This window comes from Tamandua tetradactyla, chromosome 8 (assembly GCF_023851605.1).
Source record: "Tamandua tetradactyla isolate mTamTet1 chromosome 8, mTamTet1.pri, whole genome shotgun sequence".
Taxonomy (NCBI): domain Eukaryota; kingdom Metazoa; phylum Chordata; class Mammalia; order Pilosa; family Myrmecophagidae; genus Tamandua; species Tamandua tetradactyla.
Window position 1 is genome coordinate 106170860 of NC_135334.1, and position 27165 is coordinate 106198024.

The 27165-nt window shown below is 37.6% G+C and overlaps 1 pseudogene; it reads left to right on the plus strand.

The window, feature by feature from the left end:
- The first annotated feature begins 23629 nt into the window (after positions 1-23629).
- On the plus strand, positions 23630-25654 carry LOC143643724 (nucleolin pseudogene; annotated as a pseudogene).
- Positions 25655-27165: the final 1511 nt, after the last annotated feature.

The window sequence follows — 27165 nt, forward strand, 5'->3', positions numbered from 1 at the left end:
CCATTATTACGCTGATTTTATTCTTAGAAACTTTGGAGGCATATTTAATTTCTGACTTTCTTGGTCAACCTCCCACAACAGTTAATCCCTATTTTCTACCAATTCTACCTCTAGATTGATTATCTCCCACAATATCTCCTTCCTTTTCTGACTACCTTTATTTTCTTCTGCTCGCCTCTGGCTAAAGCTTTCTAAATAATTGCAATGCCTCACATCTCCTTCCCTTCAAATTTATCTTCTACCTTGCTAGAGTTCACTTTCTAAAAACATTAATATAATCATATCATTTCCTCACTCATACTTCCTAGAGCTTCTCATTATTTGTGGTAGAGAGTAAAAATTCCTTATAGCATATCCACTTAAGCCACCTCACAATCTATCTAAATCTTCAAATTTTCTCCATCTTTCTAAATTTTCTTCTGATAGTCCCTAACTCTCCTCTTCCCAGCTAGCTTTCTTCCCCCATATTCCCCAAGCACATTCCACTCCACATTTTTCCTCATTTCTGGGGTTTTGCATATACTATTCTCTCAGCCTGGAATGCTTCTCCTTCTTTCACTTTTCCACCTGGGAAACATGGCTTAGATTAATTACTTATTGGTCTTCCCAACTAAACTATAGGTTCCTTGAAGATTGCACCATCCTACTTCTATGTAGCTGGACCAGCCCTAATGCCAGTCCTGGCCCATAATAGGTGCTAAATAGTTGCTTGTTGCCAAAATAAAAGACAAAATCTTATAACAGTCACTCCCACCGTATGGGCTTTGGCAACCAAGTCACACTTGTCTCTCAATAACTAAAGGTGGTTGATCATTCACATCATGAAAATCATATTCTTTTTTCACACAAAATGATCAAATTTCTAGCTTACCTTAATTACCATTCAATATTTAAGCTGTTAAATATAGAGAAATCTAATTTACTTACTGATCTATAAATGGAGACGAGCTTCTACTGTATCTTATTTGTCCACCTCCCCCCAAAAAATCAACTGGTAGAAACAATACCCATTTTCACATACACAAAACATGCTTTTTAGGGCAATTCTTTTCTTTAAAAATTTTTGGGGGCTGTCTTCCCACCCATCCCACATCCTAAAAACCCGTGTTAACAACTAGCATATATGTATCTATAACTATATATATATCTATATAGTATAAATATTGAAAGACAGATATAGAACTATCTGACATGCCTATGTATATGCATAACAATCCTCTTCACATGTTTTCTATGTATTGCTTTTCTTATTCAATCAAACCTGATGGAAAGTCTTCTAAGTCATCTGGTAGTATATTAATTCATGTTGCATTGCTTAAATAATATTCCATTCTCAACTCAGATTTCCATAAAAGCTTAACTACCCTCTCATTTCAGTTATCTTCTGACCAATTTGTGAACTTTCCTTACTAAGCAAATAAAAGGAATTCTCTAACTCAAAATATTTGGCAACTTCAGTTCTCTGTCAGAGTTGAGTAGTAGAGATAAACAAACAAAATCTTAGCTAAATATAATCAACTATGAAAATCGGTCAATGATTTATATACATATGTTGCTGGAAGCATTCTTAAACTGTTGTAGGAATGTGCATTTTGATCTATTTATATTCACCACAACAAAAGCAGTACTGCAATTTATAAAGTACCTCCCAGCATTCATTAGACTAATTTACAGTAAATTGGCTTATTCTAGCAAAAAAGAATAGTCTTTCTATCTGCCACTAATATAAATTATGCAAGCAATTTAAAACTGAATTTTCATACCATAATCTTGTTTTGTGTTTCACATATCCAAAGTAATAGTATCTATCATCATTTAAAACCAATAATATGATCTGTGCTTTGCAGAACCCAATTACAAACTGAAAACCAAACTGTTTGCATTAGTAGCAACAGAAACAGCCAAACACTTTTTGAGAAGAGTATGATTTTTCCTTCACTGTTACATGAAATCTGGGAGCAAATGAAGCCTAGTACAATCCTGTGATTGGTTTAAAGGCTGTAACACTTCAGGACAATGCAAATGATTTCTCACATTAAAAAGATATTAAATCATACTACAATTTAGAAAAAAATGCACAAAACTGCTCTAGAATTTTAAAATACATTTCTGTGAAAAATTACCTTCAAGTTGTACAAGACCCTGAGGATGTACCTTTTCATGCATGCTATAAGTGTTGGTGTCTTGAGAAAGGCAGCAACCCTGTTGTTCAAAATATTTAAAGTGATTGATCAGTCATGAATGTTGTGTCATAGGCATATGAAGTGATGAAAATGGGGAAACTGAAAAACCAAGTGGCTTTGTGAAGGAGGTGTAATCAACCCTTGATTAATCCTGCTAATGGAAAGCATGTTATGGATAACACAAACATCATTAAATGCCAACTGAAAGCCAAGCCTGGGTTTGCACCCAAAATAAAAAACTGGTATCTTATAATAGGAAACATACTTTTCCTTCATAGGACTATGTTATCTATGGGGGTGTAACTATAATTTAAGCCAAGCACTATATTCTAATCAGTAATGTTTTACAGTGTTAAGGAAGTTAAAGTACCAACATTTGACAAGGGGAAATACATTCCATATACATCGTTCTAAAATAAGGGAAATATTCCTTTAGTATTGCCCCTGATAAGCCACCCTTTAACCTTAAGGCAGACAGATCAAAAACCAAAAAGGTGCACAAGGCACTATTAAATGCTTTTAAAATTTTCCAATGTGGTGAATGAAAACCAATATTTTGCTTTAGTTTGCATTTAAAAAATTATGAATTACGAATCTTTTTCCATATCTATTGAACATTTGTTTTTGTTTTTCTATAAATTATCTTCATATCCAATATCTAATTTTTTATTAGATTACTTGTTTTTTTCTTTATTTGCATCATTTCTGTACATGCCAAAGAAATTACCCCTTTCTCATATATATTGTAATATAATTTCTTATGAAAAATTTTTATGTGGTCTTACAATTTCTGAACTATCTTGCTTAGAAAGGCCTTTCTCATTCTAACATTTTAAATGCATTTGCCAATGATTTCTTTTAGAACATTCATTCTATCGTTTTTTAAGTGATAAATCTTAGATCTTTCTGAGAATTACTTTTTTTGCTACAAATCAAGTAGGGAGCTGGCTTTATTTTCTTCTTGATTTGTTATCAGTTACTTCAATATAATTTATTGAATAACCTCTCCTTTTGACCACTGATTTGAAATACTCATTTATCAAGTGAGTTTGAACAAATTTTTGAATTGTCTTTTGAATTCTGTTGATCAGAAATTAGTTTGTTTCTTCTTCAGACCCAAAGTAATTGCTGTAGTTTCTTAGTGTGTCTAAGTATCAGGATGAGCTTGTCCTTTGGCATTTATTTTTTCAGAATATGCTTGGCTTTTTATGAATGTTCTTTATTTCAGTCAAATTTTTAGAAAGGAGACTGAAGAAATTTTTTCTTGCTCTATCCTGTGTTTCTTTACAAATAAATAAAGCAAATACATGGATATATTTAATTTGAGTACCATGACCATTTATACTATAACCAGTTTGTATGCAGATGTGGGAAATTTGGTTTCATATACATGGTCTCAAACAAGAAAATAGCAAAATCACCCAAATGGAATTTGAGAGGAATTTGAATGCTTATTTGCATGTACGTTGTCAAAAATCATATGATCTTTGTTTCCACAATGATAAAACCAACTATTAAATGTGAATAAAAAAGGACCCTAACACTCAGTGCTATGGATGCAAATCAATTGAAAATAGAATCTTTGAAGATCCTATTAAGAAGAGACCAAACTGAATCAGGAGCCTTAATCCAGTAAGACTGGAGTCTTTATAAGCAAAGGAAATTTGGACCTGGTGGTAGGAGTAGAGGAGATGGTCATGTGATGGAGGCATAGGTTAAGTTATGGCAAGCTAACACTAGAAAGCTACAGATTCTGGAGAAAACATGGCTTGGTAACCCCTTGATTTTGGACTTCCATCATTTTGGACTTCTAGACTCCAATAAGTTCTCATTGTTTAATCCAACCAGTCTTTGTTATTTGTTACAGCAGCCCTGGTAAACTAAAATATTATTCAAACAGTATCTCTGAAAAAATCCAATAATTGATGAAGGGAAAGTTTTCATTCTCAAGGGACTCTAGCCAAAAAAATAGAGAAGAAATGATGGGATTGGAATATTACCATTTTGTGACTCTTAATGGAAGAAAGGATCTTAGCAAAGATTGCTGGTGACATCTAATATCACAGAAAGAAAAGACTGACAAATGTTTTGTCTTTTGTTAGAATTACATAACCTAATATAATAACATATTCATGAAAAAAAATCAAATCAGACATGAATTTGATCAGTCTTCTAGGTTTAACTACAATCTATAGGAAAGGCAAGCATATAGGAACACATTAAATAACATGAGAATAAAATTGGTAAAATCAGACTGTGGTAAACTCTGCAGAGCAAAGCAAAACAAAACAGTTTCTTCAACAAATAAATTGAAATAAAATAAAGAGATAAGAAGAAAGAGCCAGAGGGGAAAAACAATAGATTGAAAGAGACTTAATATAGCCACTGAATTCATTAGGAAAGTTGCCCGGGTGTTTTACACCACCCTGTGCCATGTTACTTTGTAGCACTCTCTAAACAAACACTATGATGTTGCCATATGACTTGTTTGGGCAAAAAGAATGAGCTAGAAGTGATAGTGTGCTACTTATAAGACTAAATTTCAAAAGGTTTGGATACTTCTGCTGGCTCTTTTTGCTGTTCTTGTCATTGCTAGGGATCAAAGCCTGCTGGATGATCAGAGACATGTGGAGCAAAGTCAAGTCATCCCACTCACCCCATGGGAGGCCAGGGTAGATAGCCAACAGCTAGCCAAACCCAGATAGGTGAATGGAACCCACATGAGATCAACAGAGCTGCCAAGCTGATCCCATATACACTGGTAAAAGCTGTTATTGTTGCTTACTTTTGAAGTATTGTGGGTTTTGTTATGCAGTATCACTGTAGCAAAAGATAATTGATACATTCACCAAAATGTAATTTAGAGACCTTACTTGTATTTTGATTTGAACAAACTTTAAAAATGTGAGTCACTGGGGGAACTTTAAATATTGATGGGATATTTGCTAAACTTATGGAAATAGTGTTCATTTTTTTATGCTGACATTATGGAATTACTGCTAATTTTTTAGTATGATAATGTCACTGCAAATATGCATTATAAGAGTCCTTATCTCTCAGAAATAAATATTGAAAAAATGATAGATAAAAGATGATATCTGAAAGTTGCTTCAAAAAATAATTTGTGGAGGGCAGGCCATGGTGGCTGAGTGGCAGAGTTCTCGCCTGCTATGCGGGACACCCAAGTTTGATTCCCGGTGCTTGCCCATACAATAAATAAATAAATAAATAAATAAATAAATAAATAAATAAATAAATAAATAATTTGTGGAAGAGGGGTGTAATAAGGTCGGGGAAACTGATTATACAAGATTGTCCATGAGTTGATATCATTGAAGATAGGTGATGACTACATAGGGCTTTGTTATACTAGTTTCTCTATTTTCAATGGTTCAAGTATTCCATAACTGAGTAGATGTAAGTGGAAAAAAAAAATGGCTTGTGCCAACAGTAAACAACAACAAATCAAAATAACCACACAGAAGGAGAAAAACCAGATTAGTTGAACATCAAAAGGTTTCTATGAAATAATACCATTTATTCATTTAAAAAATGTCTGTGTGCTACTATTTTTCAATTACTGGGGTATAGGAATGAACAGAACAGATGCAAATACTGGCAATCAAGGAATGCACATTCTAGTGGGACGAGAGCAATAAATTAGTAAGTAAAATATATAAAATATCATATAATTGTAAGCGGTATGGAGATAAATAAAACAGGGAAGTGGAGTAAAGGAGCACCAGGAGTGGGGGGCAGACGAGTTGCAGTTTTAGAGAGGGTGGCCAGAAAGAGACTGGCTAGTAATATATATGTGAAAAGATTCGAAATAGGTCAGAGTCATGTTGGAAGGTAAATGCTGGGTGTTTGCATAATTTTCATGATAGAAGAAGCATAATAAAGTTTTGATCATTTAGAAGAAAATTAGCCAACCTCAGCCTTTCATACTACAACTGAAAGACATCCTTAAGGGCTTGTTGTATTTCAATTTTGGCAGTATAGATTGATTCATTTTTACTTGCTTCACTCTCAAAGAATGAACATTTACTAGCCATATTTAAAATTTCCCAGAATATCCCGTTGTAGCTCTTTATATACTCTATTCATTTATATAGATATTTTAATAAGTTCAATACATTATGCTTTATAGAGAATGGAAAACTAAACATGAAACTGCATATTTTGTTTATATCAAACATTCTGACCAGTAACTTTCACTTCAACTGCTACTGCATTAGTCCCAAGCCATGGTCCTACTGAATTATGGCAACAGTCTCCTAACAAGTCACTGGCTTCCACCAAGACAATAGCCAGAACGATCCTTTTAATTATAAGTCATATTTCATCACTCCTTTCTTCAGATCTCTGTAGTATCTCCCTATTTTACTCAGAGAAGAATCCGAGTCCTCACAATGTCATAAGAAGCACTGCATAACCTGTCTCCCCACTACTCACCTCTTCTACCTCACACCTACCACTCTTCTCTTCATTCATTCTATTCCAGATGAAATGACATCTGATGTTCCTCAAAAATGCCTTATATGGCTACCGCTTAAGGCTTTGTGCAGGTTTTTCCCTCTGCCAGGAGAGAGCTTTTTCACCATTAGTCACTTGATTAACTCTTTCAATTCCTGCAAGTTTTTGCTCAAATGATAGCTTCTTGATAAAAGATAAAGGGTAGATAAAGAATTAACAGTATCCCTTCTCCTTCTCTACAGATGAGTTTCACCTTGGGTCCCCATTCTAGCACTGTTCCCCTAGAAATCTGATAAATGTGGGAGAGCACCTCTGTTATCCAGAAACAGTGCTTAATAGTAAAAACAACCCTGGATTGGTAAATAGTATTTGGATTGAAAGTATATGTATGAACTATAAAAACCTAATTGGTGGGACTGCCAGGAAGATGGCCAAATAGAGTAGCTCAAGATTAGCCCTGCTCCAGAGAAAAATTAGAGAAGGGACAGGAGGGTGACTGAGGAAGTGATTCAGGAGTGTGGCTGACCTGGGAGAGCCTTCTGCACTAAACTGAGAGGCAGAAAGCTGGAGCCTGGCACAGAGCCGCAGAATCCATGAGAGTACATGGACAGGAGATGGGGACTAGGAAGTAAGCCAGGCCACTTTCCTTGGGTGTGCTACCCTCACCAGCACAGCCCCATGACTAGTGACTCACCCCACACCCCACACTTCTATTCCCCATGATCCAGGTGCCCCCACTCCGCTGGGCCCCAGTGCACTTACCTGCTCTGCACCACCCCAAGTACAGCCCAAGCTGTTGCCAGCACATAAAGGTTGTGGACACTAACCTCCATATCCAGGCTACCCTTGTCCCAGCCCCACCTACAGTATCGCACAACCTCACACACACACCCCGCCAAGCTATGCGCATCAGTTTATAGCATTCCTAGGCCCACACATGCACATGGGCCCCCAGTCATGTGTTCAACCCTGGGAACCACATTTTACAGCAGTCCTAGAACTACACATGGGCACGCCCCTCAGCCACACTCCTAGCTCTGAGAAAGTGCTGACCTGTGCAGCTGGGTCACATCTGCCCCCAATCCATGCAGGCATAACGCTGACCTGCTGCCACAACTCTATGCATGTACACAAAGGGCCCTGTGCCTTAGACCAGCACACACTAGGGTTACATACCCCAGACCGGTGCACCCACACAGCTACATCCTCCCTGGCTACTGGGTGCCCATGCTCACAAGCATTGGCATTACGTCTGCAACCCGCAACTACACCTGCCCTGAAACAAATCACCACACTCAGTACCCCACCCCTGTACCCTGCTCCCTATTGTACAACCATCCTGCAAACACAAGCAGAAATCAACTCCCAAAATAAACCAATCAAGATATTTACATGCCACAAAGACAGCAGAAGATCACTAAGTATATAGCAATGCAGACAGATATAGCCCTAATGACCAAATTAAACATCAGAGGAGACACAGACATTGGAACAACTAGTCAAAGGTGTTCATCTAACTCTACTTAATAAAATAAGTGGGAGAGCAAATGGCACAAAAGAGATCAAGAAGACATAGAGAGGGGCGGGCCACGGTGGCTTAGCGGGCAAGAGTGCTTGCCTGCCATGCCGGAGGACCCCGGTTCGATTCCTGGCCCCAGCCCATGTAAAAAAAACAAACAAACAAACAAAATATAATAAAACAAGAAAATGTTTAAAGATGTTTCCCTTTCTTCCTCCCTTCCTTCCTTCCATCCTTCCTTCCTTCTCTCTGTCTTTCCTTTCCTTCCTCCCTCTCTTTAAAAAAAAAAAAAAAAAAAAAAAAAAAAAAAAAAAAAGAAGACATAGAGAGCATAAAGAGGAATTTGAAAGGATACAAAAATAGCAGATATCACAGAGATTAAAGACTCTGTTGACCAAATAAAAAATATACTAGAGGCACACAACACCACATTTGAAGAGACAGAAGAAAGAATAAGTGACATATAGGACAGGATAGCTGATTTTGAAGACTCAAAACAGTAAATTGCAAAAAAGATGGAAAAAATTGAATTGGATCTCAGGGAAATGGTAGACAAAACAAAGCAAACAAATATAAGAATCACTAGTGTCCCAGAAGAAGAAGAGAGGATTAAAGGGCTAGGAAGAGTAGTTGAGGATATAATGGGGGAAAACTTCCCAACCCTCATAAAGGACATAAATATACAAGTCAAAGAAGTTCAATGAACTCCAAACAGTTTAAATTCAAACAGGCCTTCCCAAAGGCACATACTAATCAATCTGTCAAATATTGAAGAGAAGCAGAAAATCCTGAAAGTGGCAAGAGAAAAACAATCAACTATCTACAAGGGAAACCAAATAAGACTGAGTTCAGACTGCTCAACTAGCACCCCAGAGGTGAGACGGCAGTGGTATGATATATTTAAGATCCTGAAAGAGAAAGACTTCCAGCCAAGAATTCTGTATCCAGCCAAATTTTCCTTCAAAATTGAACTTAAAGTTTTCACAGACAAAGAAGTCCTGAAAGAATCTGTCAAAAAGAGATTGGTCCTACAAGAAATACTAAAAGGAGTTCTGCTGGCTGGAAAAAAAAAAGACAGGAAAGGGAGGTCTGGAGGAGGACACAAAACTGAAGAGCACCACTAAGGGTAATTTAAAGAATACAAAGAGAAAGAGAGAAAAGAATATATAGATCTGACAAATACAATTACTGAGATAAGATGGTGGATTCAAGAAATGCCTTTTCAGTAATAACTTTGAATGTTAACGGACTAAATTTACCAATTAAAAGATACAGATTGGCAGAATGGATTAAGAAACATAATCCAGCTATATGCTGCTTACAAGAGACTCATCTTAGACATAAGGATACAAATAGATTGCAAATGAAAGGATGGAGAAAGATTTTCCATGCAAGTTGCAATGAAAAGAAAGCAGGAGTAGCTATAGTAATATTGGACAAAATAGACTTTAAATGCAAAGACATCATAAGAGACAGAGAAGGACACTATATATAATTAAAGAGTCAATTCACCAAGAAGCTATAACAATCATCAATGTTTATGCTCTCCATCAAGGTACTCCAAAGTACACGAGACAGACATTACAAAAGGGAGTGTTAGATGTTCCAATAATAATAGTGGGAGACTTCAATACACCACTCTCAAGAGGAGGTGCCAAGATGGCAGCTTAGCAAGGTGCACGATTTAGTGTGTTCTCCAGAACAGCTACTAAATAACCAGGGATAGTACAGAACAGCTCCTGGGGTCACATCAGTGACTGGACACACAGCGTACTTCAGTCCGGCTCTGAGGTCCCCCCAGAACTGTGAGTTCCCCAAGCCATGGTGGCTAGCACCCCTCCCAAGCAGGCTACTTCCCAGAGGGAAAAGGAAAGAGACTTTACCAGCAGCAGAGGCTGAGTGCCACCAAACGCCAATTGTGGAATTAATTAACAAATTCTGACAACTAAAAATAAGCCCCCAGCTAAGGTGAAAGTGGTCAAAGTGGAGGTCCCTCATTTTTGCCCCGGTGCCAAGGGGGCAGGGCTGACAGAAAAAGAGAAAAAAAAGAAAGAGAGGTTTTTGTGGCTGTGTTTCTACACAGGCTGTGTATCCTTTGGATACAGCAGCAGAACTTCTCAGGCTGCAGCTGCCCCAGGCATAGGTAGAAACAAGCTTGTCTGAGGGCTTCTCTGGAGGCTGTGCCTTCCCCAGGGGAGGCGTGAAGCCCAACTCAGGTGGAATCCCTCCCTCAAGGAATTCAGACACCAGGGCTTGGTAATTTGAAGCCATTAAAACCAGCCTACAACTTCTCCTCTGTCTCCACCACGCCCCCAGCAGGGAGAGCCTGCCAAAGTTAAAGGTACCACAGCATCTTATGCTGGTGGGACCTGCAGGCAGACAAGCACCACATACTGGGCAGGATAAGAAAAACAGAGTCCAGAGATTTCACAGAAAAGTCTTTCAACCTGCTGGGTCTCACCCTCAGGGAAAATTGATGCAGGTGACACTTTCCTCCTGACAGGAGGCCAATTTGGTCTGGGAAAATCGGGCTGGGGTCTATAAAACCTAGGTAGACCTTCCTAAGGGAGGGGGATGGGGGAAAGGCACCATACAGGCAGGGCAAGAAACAAGAAAGCAAGAACTGAAAAATTCCCCTCTGTTAAACAAAACCTAAGTTAGAGGTCCAGAAAAAGCTGAACTGAATGTCAAAGAACAGACAGACAACAAATTCATCCAGCAAGAAAACCCTAGGTAAAAGAAGTGAAAATAATCTCCAGAATAACTAATTAAGTTAATTAAAGGCCTAGACACCAGCAAAAAATAACAAATTACACTAGGAAAATTGAAGATACGGCCCAGTCAAAGGAACAACCCAACAATTCGAATGAGATACAGGAATTGAAACAATTAATTCAGAATGTATGAACAGACATGGAAAACCTCATTAAAAATCAAATCAATGAATTGAGGGAGGATATAAAGAAGGCAAGGAATGAACAAAAAGAAGAAATAGAAAGTCTGAAAAAAACAAATCACAGAGCTCATGGGAATGAAAGACACAGTAGAAGAAATGAAAAAAACAATGGAAACCTACAATGTTAAATTTCGAGAGGCACAAAATAGGATTAGTGAACTGGAGTACGGAACATCTGAAATCTGACAAGCAAAAGACAATATAGGGAAAAGTTGGAAAAATATGAGCAAGGACTCAGGGAATTGAATGACAATATGAAGTGCATGAATATACGTGTTGTGGGTGTCTGAGAAGGAGAAGAGAAGGGAAAAGGAGGGGAAAAACTAATGGAGGAAATTATCGCAGAAAATTTTCCAACTCTTTCGAAAGACTTAAAATTACAGATCCAAGAAGTGCAGTGTGCCCAAAAGAGAATAGATCCAAACAGACAGACTCCCAGACACTTACTAATCAGAATGTCAGAAGTCAAAGAGAAAGAGAGAATCTTAAAAGCAGCAATAGGAAAGCAATCCATCACATAAAGGGAAACCCAATAAGACTATGTATAGATTTCTCAGCAGAAACCATGGAGGCAAGAAGACAGTGGTTAAAAGAGAAAACCTGCCAGCCAAGAATTCTATATCCAGCAAAACTGTCCTTCAAAAATGAGGGAGAAATTAAAACATTTTCAGATGAAAAAATCACTGAGAGAATTTGTGACCAAGAGACAAGCTCTGCAAGAAATACTAAAGGGAGCATTAGAGATAGACACAAAAAGACAGAAGAGAAAGGTGTGGAGAAGAGTGTAGAAAGGAAGACTATCAGTGAAGATAAAAAGAAGAAAAACTAGATATGACATATAAAACCCAAAAGGCAAAATGGTAGAAGAAAGTACTACCTGTATAGTAATAACATTAAATGTTAATGGATTAAACTCCCCAATCAAAAGACATAGACTGGCAGATTGGATTAAAAAACAGGACCCATCTATATGCTGTCTACAGGAAACACATCTTAGACCCAAGGATAAACATAGGTTGAAAGTGAAAGGTTGGGAAAAGATATTTCATGCAAATAACAATCAGAAAAGAGCAGGAGTAGCTATACTAATACCCAACAAATTAGACTTCAAATGTAAAACAGTTAAAAGAGACAAAGAAGGACACTATATATTAATAAAAGGAACAATTCAACAAGAAGACATAACAATAATAAATATTGATGCATCAAGCCAGAATGCTCCAAAATACATGAGGCCAACACTGAAAAGAGAAATAGACACATCTACCATAATAGTTGGAGACTTCAATTCCCCACTCTCATCAATGGACAGAACATCTATACAGAGGATCAATAAAGAAACAAAGAATTTGAATAATACAATAAATGAGCTATACTTAACAGACATTTATAGACATTACACTCTACAATAGCAGGATACACCATTTTCTCAAGTGCTCATGGATCATTCTCAAGGATAGACAATATGCTGGGTCACAAAGCAAGTCTCAATAAACTTTAAAATACTGAAATCATACAAAACACATTCTCAGATCATAAAGAAATGAAGTTGGAAATCAATAATAGGCAGAGTGCCAGAAAATTCACAAACATGTGGATGTTCAACAATACACTTTTAAACAACCAGTGGGTCAAGAAGAAATTACAAGAGAAATCAGAAATATCTCAAGGCAAATGAAAATGAAAACACAACATATCAAAACCTATGGGATGCAGTAAAGGCAGGGCTAAGAGGGAAAATTATTGCCTGCAATGCCTATATCAAAAAAGAAGAACGGGCAAAAATCGAGGAATTAACTGTCCACTTGGAAGAAGTAGAGAAAGAACAGCAAACTAACCCCAAAGCAAGCGAAAGGAAAGAAATAATGAAGATTACAGCAGAAATAAATGAAATTAAGAACATGAAAACAATTGAGACGATCAACAAAACCAGAAGCTGTTTCTCTGAGAAAATCAATAAGATTGATGGACCTTTAGCAAGATTCAAAAAAGAAGAAGAGAGAGGTTGCAGATAAATAAGATCAGAAATGGAAGAGAAGACATACCACTGACCCCACAGAAATAAAGGAAGTAATGTCAGGATACTAAGAACAACTTTATGCTAATAAACATGACAATGTAGATGAAATGGACAACTTTCTAGAAAGGCATGAACAACCAACTTTGACTCGAGAAGAGATAGACAACCTCAACAAACCAATCACAAGTAAAGAAATTAAATCAGTCATTAAGAAGATCCCCAAAAAGAAAAGTCCAGGACCAGATGGCTTCACATGTCAATTATACCAAACATTCCAGAAAGAATTAATACCAACTCTCCTCAAACTCTTCAAAAAAATTGAAGAGGATGGAAGCTACCTAACTCATTCTATGAAGCCAACATCACCCTCATACCAAAGCCAGACAGAGATATTACAAAGAAAAGAAAACTACAGACCAATCTCTCTAATGAATATAGATGCAAAAATCCTCAACACAATTCTAGAACATTGAATCCAGCAACACATTAAAAGAATTATACATCATGACCAATTAGGATTCATCCCAGGTATGCAAGGATGGTTCAACATAAGAAAATCAATTAATGTAATACACCAAATTAACAAATCAAAGCAGAAAAACCACATGATCATCTCGATTGATGCAGACAAGGCATTTGACAAAATTCAACATTCTTTCCTGTTGAAAACACTTCAAAGGATAGGAATACAAGGGAACTTCCTCAATATGATAAAGGGAATATATGAAAAACCCACAGCTAACATCATCCTCAATGGGAAAAAACTGAAAACTTTCCCCCTAAGATCAGGAACAAGACAAGGATGTCCACTATCACCACTGTTATTCAACATCGTGTTGGAAGTTCTAGCCAGAGCAATCAGACAAGAAAAAGAAATACAAGGCATCAAAATTGGAAAGGAAGAAGTAAAACTATCACTGTTTGCAGATGATATGATACTATATGTCAAAAAATCCCCAAAATCCACAGCAAGAGTACTAGAGGTAATAAATGAATACAGCAAAGTCACAGGTTACAAGATCAACACTCAAAAATCTGTAGTGTTTCTATACACTAGTACTGAACAATCTGAGGGGAAATCAAGAAAAGAATTCCATTTACAATTGCAACCAAAAGAATAAAATATTTAGGGATAAATTTAACAAAGAGACAAAAAAAACCTATACAAAGAAAACTACAAGAAATTGTTAAAAGAAATCACAGAAGACCTAAATAGATGGAATCTGCGTTCATGGACTGGAAGACTAAATATAGTTAAGATGTCAATTCTACCTAAATTGATTTACAGATTCAATGCAATACCAATTAAAATCCCAACAACTTACTTTTCAGAAATAGAAAAAACAATAACCAAATTTATCTGGGGCAGGGTGCCCCAAATAGCTAAAAGTATCCTGAGGGAAAAAAAATGAAGTCGGAGGTCTGATGGTATCTGACTTTAAGGTGTTTTATGAAGCTACAGTGGTCAAAAGAGCATGGTAGTGGCATAAAGATAGATATACTGACCAATGGAATAGAATAGAGTGTTCAGATATAGAACCTCTCATCTATGGACAATTGATCTTTGATAAGGCAGTCAAGCCAACTCACCTGGGACAAAACAGTCTCTTCAATAAATGGTGCCTAGAGAACTGGATATCCTTATGCAAAAGAATGAAAGAGGACCCGTATCTCACACCCTATACAGAAATTAACTCAAAATGGATCAAAGACCTAAACATTAGATCTAAAACCATAAAACTGTTAGAAGAAAATGTAGGGAAATATCTTATAAATCTTATAAGTGGAGGCGGTTTCCTAGACCTTACACCCAAAGCAAGAGCACTGAAGAAATAAATAAATAAATGGGAACTCCTCAAAATTAAACACTTTTGTGCATCAAAGAAATTCATCAAGAAAGTAGAAAGACAGCCTACACAATGGGAAACAATATTTGGAAATTATATATCACATAAAGGTAGTATATCCAGAATTTATAAAGAGATTGTTCAACTCAACAAGAAAAAGACAGCCAACCCAATTACAAAATGTGCAAAAGACTTGAACAGACACTTCTCAGAAGAGTAAATACAAATGGCCAAAAAGCACATGAAGAGATGATCAACTACCCTGGCTATTAGAGAAATGCAAATCAAAACCACAATAAGACATCATCTCACTCCCACCAGAATGGCCATTATCAATAAAACAGAAAATGACAAATGCTGGAGAGGATGTGGAGAAAGAGGCAAACTTTTCCACTGTTGGTGGGAATGTCAAATGTTACCACTGCTGTGGAAGGCAGTTTGGCCATTCCTCAAAAAGCTAAATATAAAATTGCTATATGATCCAGCAATACCATTGCTAGGTATCTACTCAGAGGACAAGAGGGCAAGGACACAAACGGACATTTGCACACCAATGTTTATAGCAGCATTATTTACAACTGTGAAGAGATGGAAACAGCCAAAATGGCCATCAACAGATGAGTGGCTAAACAAACTGTGGTATGTACATACAATGGAATATTATGCAGCTGTAAGACAGAATAAGGTTATGAAGTATGTAACAACATGGATAGACCTGAAGGACACTATGCTGAGTGAGATTAGCCAGAAACAAAAGGACAAATACTGTATGGTCTCACTGATATGAACTGACATTAGTGAATAAACTTGGAGAATTTCATTGGTAACAGAGACCATCAGGAGATAGAAATAGGGCAAGATATGGGGTAAGTGGAGCTGAAGGGATACAAATTGTGCAACAGGACTGGATAAAAAAACTCAGAAATGGACAGCACAATACTACCTAACTGTAATACATTTATGTTAAAACACTGAATGAAGCTGAATGTGAGAATGATAGAGGGAGGAGGGCTGGGGACACAAATGAAATCAGAAAGATAGATGATAAAGACTAAGATGGTATAATCTAGGAATGCCTAGAGTGTACAATATAGTGACTAAATGTACAAATTAAAAAAAATGTTTTTGCATGAGGAAGAACAAAGGAATATTGTTAATGCAGGGTACTGAAAATAGATGGTAATTAGTATTTTTAAATTTTACCTTATGTGTGAGACTAAAGCAAAAAATGTTTATTTGGTACAAAATTTGTATTTTGACTAGTGCATTTCCTAATATAACTTATGTAGACAGCTTAAATGAACACCATAAGTACATGGATCCTTGAGTAGGACATAAGATTTTGTTGGCTTGTCCAGAGTGATGCCCCAATAAATCCCAGAGTGATTTGAACAGAGAATAAAAAAGTATTTGCAAAGTCCCCTTCGGAGAATGGTGAGGAAGGGGGAAAATTCAACTTCCCCAAGTTGAATTCTTGATATTCTCATAAGCAGTGTAGACAATCAAAGCTACAGGCTGAGCCCCCAGTCTTGGGGTTTGTTCATATGAAACTTAACCCCACAAAGGATAGGTCAAGCCTACTTAAAATTAGGCCTAAGAATCACCCCCAAAAGAACCCCTTTTGTTGCTCAGATGTGGCCTCTCTCTCCAGCCAACACAAGCAAACTCACCACCCTCCCCATGTCTACGTGGGACATGACTCCCAGAGGTGTGGACCTTCCTGGCAATGTGGGACAGAATTCCTGGAATGAGCTGAGACTCAGCATCAAGGGATTGAGAAAAACCCTAGAATGAGTTAAGACTTTACAACAGGGGATTGAGAAAACCTTCTTGACCAAAAGGGCGAGGAGTGAAATGAGACAAAAATAAAGTGTCAATGGCTGAGAGGTTCCAAACAGATCATAGAGAGGTTATCCTGGAGTTTATTCTTATGCATTAAATAGATATCACCTTGTTACTCAAGATGTAGTGGAGAGGCTGGAGGGAACTGCCTGAAAATGTGGAGCTGTGTTCCAGGAGTCATGTTTCTTGAATAATGATATAGCTTTCACAACAACATGACTGTGTGATTGTGAAAACCTTGTGTCTGATGCTCCTTTTATCTATCTTATCAACAGATGAGTAAAACATATGGAATAAAGATGAATAATAGGGGGAACAAATGTTAGAATAAATTTAGATTGAAATGCTGGTGATCAATGAGGGGGAGGGGTGGGGGTATGGTATGTATGAATTTTTTACCATTTTCTTTTTATTTCTTTTTCTGAATAGATGCAAATGTTCCAAGACATGATTATGATGATGAATATGCAATTATGTGATGATATTGTGAATTACTGATTGTATATGTAGAACAGAATGATCAAATGTTAAAAAAAAAAAAACATATTGGCAAAGTCCCTAGTGGGACTGAAGAAAAAAACTATAGCACTATTAAACTTACCCATCTGGGAAAGTCCTGATACTCTCTCAAATGTTAGGAATTCCCAAGTCCTTAACCTTGAGGCTTGTTCTTATGAAATATTTCTGTAGCAGAGAAGCTAAGCCTACCTATAATTAAGCCTAAAACTTGCTTCTGGAAAACCTCTTTAGTGGTTTAGATGTAGCCTCTCCCTCTGTAATCTCACCTCAACAAGGATAATCATTGCCCTCCCCACTATGTGGGACATGACATCTAGGGGTGTAAGACTCCCTGACAACATGGGCTATGACTCCCAAGGATGAGTCTGGCCCTAGCAACATGGGATTAACAATGCCTTCCTGACCAAAAGGGGAAAAAGAAATGTAAAAAAAACAAGTTATTAGTGGCTAAAGAGTTCAAATAGAGTCAAGAGGTTTTTCTGGAGGCTACTCTTATGCAAGCTTCAGCTAGATACTGCTAATTGCTATGGTTAGCCAAACCCCAACCAACATCATTCCTATTAACTCTAAGGAACACCAAGGGCTCTATGTGGGATTTCACAAAAGTTTCACCCACTAAGTTTACTTGCCAGAAACCTACAACCTCCAGATGGTTCCTACGCCAGATAGGTCCTGAAACCCAGAGAGACCAGCCTCTCCAAGAACATCAATTAGTTCCATCCCACTATCCTATATTGTTGACACCCTTTTTCTAAATGAAAATTTTAGAAAGAGCATAGCCCAAGTATCCTTAAAAACTAGGAGAAGGATCAAAGTAGAAGGAGGAGGTATAACATAGAAAATAGGATTTAATACATAAATATGACTGCTGAATCATGACATTGATATTTCTCTTAGTCAACAGTGTCTTGGAACAGCTAGAAGGAAAAACAGGAAATTGTGGAACTGGAACCCATACCAAAATTTGAAATATGTTTCATAACTACTTGTTAAAATGTACTTTGAATTTTTTTGTATATGTGTTATATTTCACAATAAAAATGTTATTAAACAAAAGTATGAGTTTATTTTTCCTTTGGATAAAGGCAATTAGTTTAACACAAATGTTAACCCCAGTACCAGGAGAATTTATGAAGAATCTACTTATAACAAACAGTGCTGTCAAATCCTCATACTTGAGGACTAGTAATCATTTATCTTGAGAACATGCCATGTAATAGGTTATATCTGCTTGGCTATATATAAATCTCTGGGTAAGATTTCTTTCTATCTTTGCAGTTTCTTTAGTGGATTGCCTGTTAAATACTTACTCCACAATTAAGTTTTTTTTTTCTCTCTCTTCTAATTTTGTGGAGAGGTTTTGTGAATTAATAGGATATTTGGGTTTAATCATATTTCCCTCAAATAGTTGAGAAATTAGGGCTGTAGTTTCAGGATGTAGGATACAGTGACTCAAGACCTGGCTCTCAAATTGTCAGAAGATAATGGCATTGCCAAAACCTTGATTTCATACTTCTACCCTCCAGAAGGATGAGATAATAAACATATTGTTTTAAGCCACCAAGTTTGTGGTGCTTTGTTATAGCAAACCTAGGAAATTAAGACACTCCCCTTCACCTACAGGCCTGACCACATTTTCATTATATTTTCAAATTAATCAAATTGTGTCCCCAACAAGAACCCTGATTGATAACATTCACAAAAATGTATTGATATTTTTACTTGTCAATTTTTTCTCTAGGATTATTCCTTCCTCAAAAGTGGAGCTCAGTGATTTTATCCATTCATTTAGTAGTTCAGCAGTACCCGCCATCAAGACATAAAACATTTATTTCATGTAAAAAAGTGATGCAATCCCTTATCTATTTACTCATTTTAATATATTGCTTTTAGAATACCACACTAATTAAGAAAGCATGTTATATATAGATAAATGAAACAGAATGGACTATACAGAAATAGACCCATATAAATATAGTGAATTAGTTTTAAAAAAAGACGCCAAGGTAACAATGGAGAAAGGACAGTCTTTTCAACAACTGGTGCTAAAACAATTGCATGCCCATATGCAAAACCAATTAACCTCCCCTACCGTTTTAGTTTCTTAGCTGCTGAAACAAATACCATACAATGGGTTGGCTTAAACAAATGTATTGATTCATGGTTTTAAGGCTAGAAAAAGTTCAAATCCAGTTCAAATGCTATAGGCGATGCTTTTTTCAAGAAGACTGGCAATCTGGGGTTCTCTGCTAGCAATCCTTGGTCCTTGGTTTTTCTGTGATACAGTGTTTTGGTTTGCTAATGCTGCCAGAATGCAATATACTAGAAATGGATTGGCTTTTAAAAAGGGAATTTATTAGGTTTTAAATTTACAGTTCTAAGACATGAAAATATCCAAATTAAGGCATCAACAAGAGGATACCTTCACTCAAGAAAGGCCTATAGCATCTGGGGTTTCTCTCTCGCATAGAAAGGCACGTGGTGACATCTGCTGTCCTTCTCTCCTGGCTTTTAGTTTCAAACAGCTCTCTCAGCTTCTGATGTCTTCTGGGGTGTTATCCTTCTGCTCCAAACATCTGTCACTTGGATTTATCTCTCTGTTCTCTGTGTCAACTCTGAGTTCTCTCTCTGTTTTCTGACTTTTATTCTCTTCATAAAGGGATCCAGTAAAAGGATTAAGACCCACTGTTCTAGTTTGCTAGCTGCTGGAATGCAAAATACCAGAAACAGAACGGCTTTTTAAAAGGGGAATTTAATAAGTTACAAGTTTATAGTTCTAAGCCTGTGAAAATGCCCAAATTAAGGCACCAACAAGAGGTCACCTTCACTCAAGAAAGGCCAATGAAGTTCAGGTTTTCTCTCTCAACTGGAAAGGCAGGTAGCAAAAATGGCAATGTCTGCTAGCTTCCTCTCCAGGCCTCTTGCTTCATGAAGTTCCCCAGAGGGCATATTCCTTCAGCTCCAAAGGGCTACAGTTGTATGGGCTCTGGCTCTTGTCATTCTAAAAAGCAACTCTCCCCAAAATGCTTCCTCTTTTAAAGGATTCCAGTAAACTAATCAAGGCCCAAGTAGAATGCGTAAAGTCCCAAGATTGATTAGGATTAAAACATGGCTTTTCTAGGGTACATAAATCCTTTCAAACTGGCACACCCACCTTGAATTGAGTGGGCCCCATTTCCACAGAAACAACTTAATCAAAAGGTCCCAATGCCACTAGGTCTGTACCTATAAGATTGGATTAGAAGAACATGGCTTTTCTGGGGTACATAGCAGTTTCAAACCAGCACACCGGCTTACTGCAATTCTTGCTGTTCCTTGGCTTGAATCTCTCCCTTCTGTCACATGGCAATGAGCTCTCCTCTCTCTTCTAGGTTCCGTTGACTTTCAGTACCACTTGTTGAAAATATTATCCTTTGCCCATTAACTTGCCATCTTTGATAAAAAACAGTTGGCCATTACGTGTGGGTCTATTTTATAACTTTCTATTCTATTCAGCAATCTGTATGTCTACCTTTATGCCAAAAACACGCTGTCGTAATCACTATAGCCCTATAGTAAGTAAGGAAATCAGAATTTTCCAAAATCATTTGGTTATTAAAAGTCATTTTACATTTCCATGTAGATTTTAGATTCAGGTTGTCAATTTTTACAATATTAAAAACTTGCTGACTCTTTAACTAGGGTTGCAACGAATCTATAGGTTAATTTGGAGAGAACTGATACGTTAACAATAACTGAATATTCTAATCCATTATGAAAAAGCTTTCCTTGAATGCCAGGAGCTAACAAAAGAAAAAGGAGGAAGAGGACAAAGAGAGAAAGAAGCAGAGAAGGGGGAAGAGCATGAGGGAAGGGCAAGGGCAAGGGCAAAAAGAAAACACTTTTCCCAGTTTTTGTATATTAACCTATGTAAGCACTCTCCTTCAGGGCTTATCCATATAATGCATTTGGAGAATATTCATGAACCAAAATTCTGTGGCCCAGGGACACAGTGTATTCATGTAATGAATGGGTACTAACACCATAACCTTTGGGTGGGGGAAAGGCAGTGATGGAAGGGGACATGTCAGATAAGGAATGCATCCAGTACACTTTATCCTTTTCATGCATTTATCCTTTCTGACCTAGCTCAGGTTACCCTCCACTGGGAAATATTTTGGACCACCCCTACTGGATTGGCTGCCTGTCTTCTATGCCTCCATGTTGCCCCACACATATGACTCAGACAGATGTTAAAGTGTTCAGGGATCTGTTTTGTATCAGTCTCTTATGAACTCTAAAGGCAAACTCATTTCATTTTCATTTTTGTAAACAAATCAGTAAGGAATGGGTAAATGTACATAAGATTTTTGAAAAATGAGTAGCTGTTTACTTCAAATAACTGATACTTGAATTTTATTTCTAAAACTCTAGCTATAAAAATTCATAATTTCAAACTTTCTTTGGAGGCAGAACACTTATCCTAATACAGAAAAAAATTCATAGCACTAAGAGATAATTTCAAGCCTTATTACACTGCCAGTTTTATCCTAGAAGTAATTATTAGAGGTGAAAGCATCTATATAGTTGATCTGATTGTAAGTAATGTTTAAAAATAACTTACCTGACACAATATTATTAAGAAAAGTATGTGACAGAGATATAAACAAACTCCCAACTATGTTTAAGAATTTTCTAAACCCAGCCATTTTGATAGCATATCGACCAAGAAGTTAGATAAAATTATGACTCAATGATAGAGGCATGTCTGCCCTCCAGAATAGTGCAGGATAGAGTTGTACTTTTCCCAGCACTGTCAAGGAATATATCAATATGTGGGAGAGATGAACAAAAGGTAAAATAGAATTAAGAGAAATTTGGTAAAATTGGAAAACAATGTCCTATTTCCCTTCTGCTGGCTCCCAAGCTGTAGCTTTTCAAAGATCTGCCCAAAGGTTTAAATAATTGTTCTTACATGAAATTCCCGAAATATTTAGAATTGTGGGCAGGCCACAGTGGCTCAGCAGACAGAGTTCTCGCCTGCCATGCCAGAGACCCAGGTTCGATTCCCAGTGCCTGCCCATGCAAAAAAAAAAAAAAAATTAGAATTGTGAACCTAAATAAGGCCTAAAGCCAAAGCAGCATCACCAAAGCCATCAATACCTTCTCTTCCTATCAGTAACAGTAATTATTATAGACAAGACAGAACCAGTAGAACCTAATGGCTTGACTCCCAATTTTCCTAAAGAACATCCAAAAGAAGAGTGATATTATTTTTTCTGTTTTTTCTGGGAATTTTATCCTTACCTATAGATTGAGATCCTTACTTATAGAATGCGATAGTGGAGGAAACTATACTTGGGGTTGGAAGACCTGGGTCTGAGTCTTATATTTCCCAGTTACCTTCTGGTTATGTAATCTTTACCAACTGTGACTTACATATTGGTTGTGTAGCATTACCCTTTCTGGAAATGAGTTTCATCAACCTCTAAATGAAGAAGCTATGCAGCAGAATTGCTAGATCCTTTTCTAGTTCTAACATTTTATGATTCCAAGTGCTGTTGAATTAAAAAAAAATTAATGATTTATTTCTGCTTTTGGGCCAGAACCATACATTAGCAAAATGGTTAAAACCATTCCTGTAAACCATCAGCTTCCTTTCTTGATACGGTGCCCAAGCCACTGTGAATACCCGAACGAATCTTAATTGATACAATAATGATTATGATGGTAACAAAAAGCCCTGGGATTTTAATTTGAGCCAAATTCTCTCCTGGTTATATGGCTAGTATTTTGTGCAGCTGCTGTGAACAGATCTGTAATTCCTTCCCCTTGCCACCCCCGAAACAGTCTGAAACTTGCTTCAAACGAGAAAAAACAGAAAAGGCTGGTTGTCCTCCTATCAAGTCATGACTGAAGATCCCCGTATCACATATCCTTAAATGAAATGACCCTTAAATATTGTTGTGAGAAGGAGGGTACAAGATGGATGAGAGGAAAGTCAATGATAAATGTTTAAATAGTAACTCCACTTCCCAGTTTAATACCATTTTTCAGGACTAAAATATAGCATATCATGAATAAGAAAATGTGTAAATATGTCTCTAGATATAATTGGTGACACACAAATAATAGTAACAATGATTAGAGCTTTGGCCTCAGTCTTGAGCAGCCAAGGGGTACACTCCAGCATCTTCAGTAGCTACGGCTGCCATTGACATCACTTGTGTTCCTCAGGGCTCATCTGTGCCACCCATATGCCCCACACTGCCATCATAAGCCACCATCATGGTAAAGCTCGGGATGGCCTATAAAAATAAAGGTGAACCCAAGAAAATAGGTTCTCCCCCAAAGGAAGTAGAAGAAGATAGTGATGAATAAGGAAATGTCAGAACATAAAGAAGAAAATAGCAGTGGAGAAGAGGTTGTCGTTCCTCAGAAAAAAAGGCAAGAAGGCCATGCAACTCCAGCAAAGAAGGTGGTGGTTTCCCCAACAAAAAAGGCTGCAGTTGCCACATCTGCCAAGAAAGCAGCTGTCATCCCTGGTGAAAAGGCAGCAGCCATTCAGGCCAAGAGGACAGTACACCAGTGAAAGCAGTAGCAACACCTGGCAAGAAGGGAACCACTCCCGGCAAGGCAGTGATCATGAAAACCCCCGGTAAGAAGGAGCCATCGCCTCAGCCTAGAGGGCGAAGAATGCAAACGTGCTAAGGAGGACAGTGGTGAGGAGGAGGATGAAGACAGAGAGGAAAAGGATAAGGATGAGGAAAAATCTAAACCCCAGCAGTGATGAAAGTAGCAGCTACTGCTTCTGCCTCAGAGGATGAGGATGATGAGGATGATGAAGATGATGAAGAAGATGACTCTCAAGAAGAAGCTATAGAGACTACGCCAGCCAGGGGAAAAAAGTTCCTACAAAAGCTGTTCATGTGAAGGCCAAGAGCATGGCTGAGGATAAAGAGGACGATGAAGAAGAGGAGGAGGAGGAACACGAGGAAGAGCCTGGCAAAGAAGCACTTGGAAAATGAAAGAAGAAAATTTCCAAGCAGAAATCCACTCCTAAAGCCAAGAAACAGAAAGTAGGAGCATTAGAAACTACAGCTTTCACTCTTTTTCTTGGAAATCTGAAGTTCAACAAATTAGCTCCTGAATTAAAAATGGGGGTCAGTGACCATTTTACTAAAAATTATCTTGCTGTCATGGACGTCAGAATTGGTGTGTCTAGGAAGTTTGGCTATGTGGATTTTGAATCTGCTAAAGACCTTAAAATCCTTGCAGTTCACAAGTTCAAACATCTTTGGCAGTAACATTAGAGAAACCAAAGGGAAAAGACAGTAGGGAAAGATCAAGATGCCAGAACACTTTGGGTCAAAAATCTGCCTTACAAAGACACTCAGGATATATAAAAGAAGTGTTTTAAAATGCTGTGGAAATCAGATTAGTTAGCAAGGATGGGAACAGTAAAGGGATTTTTATATTGAATTTAAGACAGAAGCTGATACACTAGGAAGAGAAAGCACTGGAAGAGAAGCAGGGAACAAGATCGATGGATTATCCATTTCTCTGTACTACAAAGAAGGGAAGGGGCAAAGTCAATATTATAGAGGTGGAAAGAATAGCACTTGGGGTGGTGAATCAAAAACTCTGATTTTAAACAACCTTTCCTACAATGCAGCAGAAGAAACTCTTCAGGAAGTATTTGAGAAGGCAACTTCTATCAAGGTGCCCCAGGAAAAAAAATGGCAAATTTAAAGGGTTTATACAATTTGCTTCATTTGAAGATGCTAAAGATGCTTTAAATTCCTGTAATAAAAGAAAACTTGGGGACAGAGCAATCAGGCTGGAGTTGCACAGGTCCAGGGGATCACCTAATGCAAGAAGTCAGCCATCCAGAACTCTCTTTGTCAAAGGTCTGTCTGAGGATACCACCAAAGAGACACTGAAGGAGTCATTTAATGGTTCCATTCATGCTAGGATAGTCACTGACCAGAAAACAGGATCCTCCAAAAGCCTTGGTTTCATAGACTTCAACAGTGAGGAAGATGCCAAAGCTGTCAAGGACGCCATGGAAAATAGTGAAATTGATGGAAACAAAGTTACTTGGGACTGAGCCAAGCCTAAGGGCAAAGGTAAATTTGGGGGTTGCAGCAGGGCAGAGGAGGATTTGGAGGCAGAGGTGGCAGTAAAGGAGGCAGAGGAAGATTCGATGGTGGCAGAGGCTGGGGAGGCTTTGGAGGGCAAGGAGATCTCAGAGGAAGCAGAGGAGGAGGAGATGGAAAAAACCACAAGCCACAAGGAAAGAAGTTTGAATAGTTTCTTCTGCTCCTGTCTACCCCTCTTCCATTTGAAAGAAAGGACTCTGGGATCTTTACTCTGTTACTGTTGCACAAAAAGAGGGACAAAGCTTTAAGCCTCCTGGAACATTATACAGAAATAGAATAAACCAGGCTGAGGCTCCGAAGTTTCAGGAAGTAGGTTTTATTTTCTATGGCCATAGGGCTCAGCCGAGTAGCCTCTGAAAGTCTGAGCCCTGAACAAAAGGCAACCTTAGCTTTTATAGACCGTGTTATATGCTAGAGATAAGGTAAACTTAATATGGCCACCAGCAATGTTAAATGACAAACAATTGGTCAGTTTAAGGTGCAAAACGAGTTACGGAAGCAGATGAGCTGTTAGGGGAGGGTCCCCATCCCAGGGGTCTTATCTCACTTGCCTGCAGTTTCACCTGGTCCTGAATTCTAGGAGAGGGGGTTTTTATCTCAGAAATGTGTCTTATCTCGCTTGCCTGCAGTTTTACCCATTCCTGCAGGTCAGAAGAGGGGGTTTGGGGATTTTCCACAGAGAAGGCAGTTGAATCAGAAGAAGGGGGGGAGCGGCCTGCCTGCTTTAAAGCCTACTTGCTACATTACCTGATCAATGACAGAGCTTTCGAGGACATTCTAAAACAGTATACAGTCCTGTGGTCTACTTGGAAATCAATATAGATAATATTACAAGGGCGAGGCCCTGTTGGTTTTGAATGGATATTTATATACATTTTTTAAAGAGCTCAGTAACAGAGTTAACCCTTATTTGTAAATTTTTGAGTTATATTAAGATTCACCCCATGTACAAAACCATTTTTTCCATATGAATAGTTTTTTGCATTGGAGGGGTGTAAAGGAAAGCAGAAGGTTTTATCATGATTTTTGCTTCAGTAACTTTGTGACAAATTACAAGTTCTAAACTTTGAAAAAAAAAAAAAAGAACAGTTAGAGCAACCAATCACTGAGCGCTTACTACATGCAGAGCATATGGTAAACCACAGAGAGATATAGTTACATAGTTTCATGTATTTGTCTTAACAACCCTATAAAATAGATATTATCGTCTCAACCTTACAGAGGATTTAAAGCTTAGAGAAATAAAGTAACTTTCATAGGTTATGCCACCAAAAAGTGACAAAGTCAGAATTTGAAGCCAGGCAGTCTTATGTCAGAACCCACTTAATTAGCATTTTGTTTTGCACCCCAAATGGGGAGAGTAAAGTTAATTTTAGAAAATAATTACTTACACACCCACCAGTGTAACTAAAATGAAAACCCACAAGAAAAACATAGCACCATGAATTAGCAAGCAAGTGTATAAATTGCTGCTGGAAGGAGTTACAATGGAAAACTTTCTGGCAATATCTACTCCACCAAATATAAACATAGCCTATGATCCAATAATTTCACTTTCCCAAACATAAGTATGAATATATATGCACCAAATGACAGAATTTTCATAGCAATACTATTTGTAAAAGCTCCAAATGGAACCAACCAATGTCCATCAACAGCAGA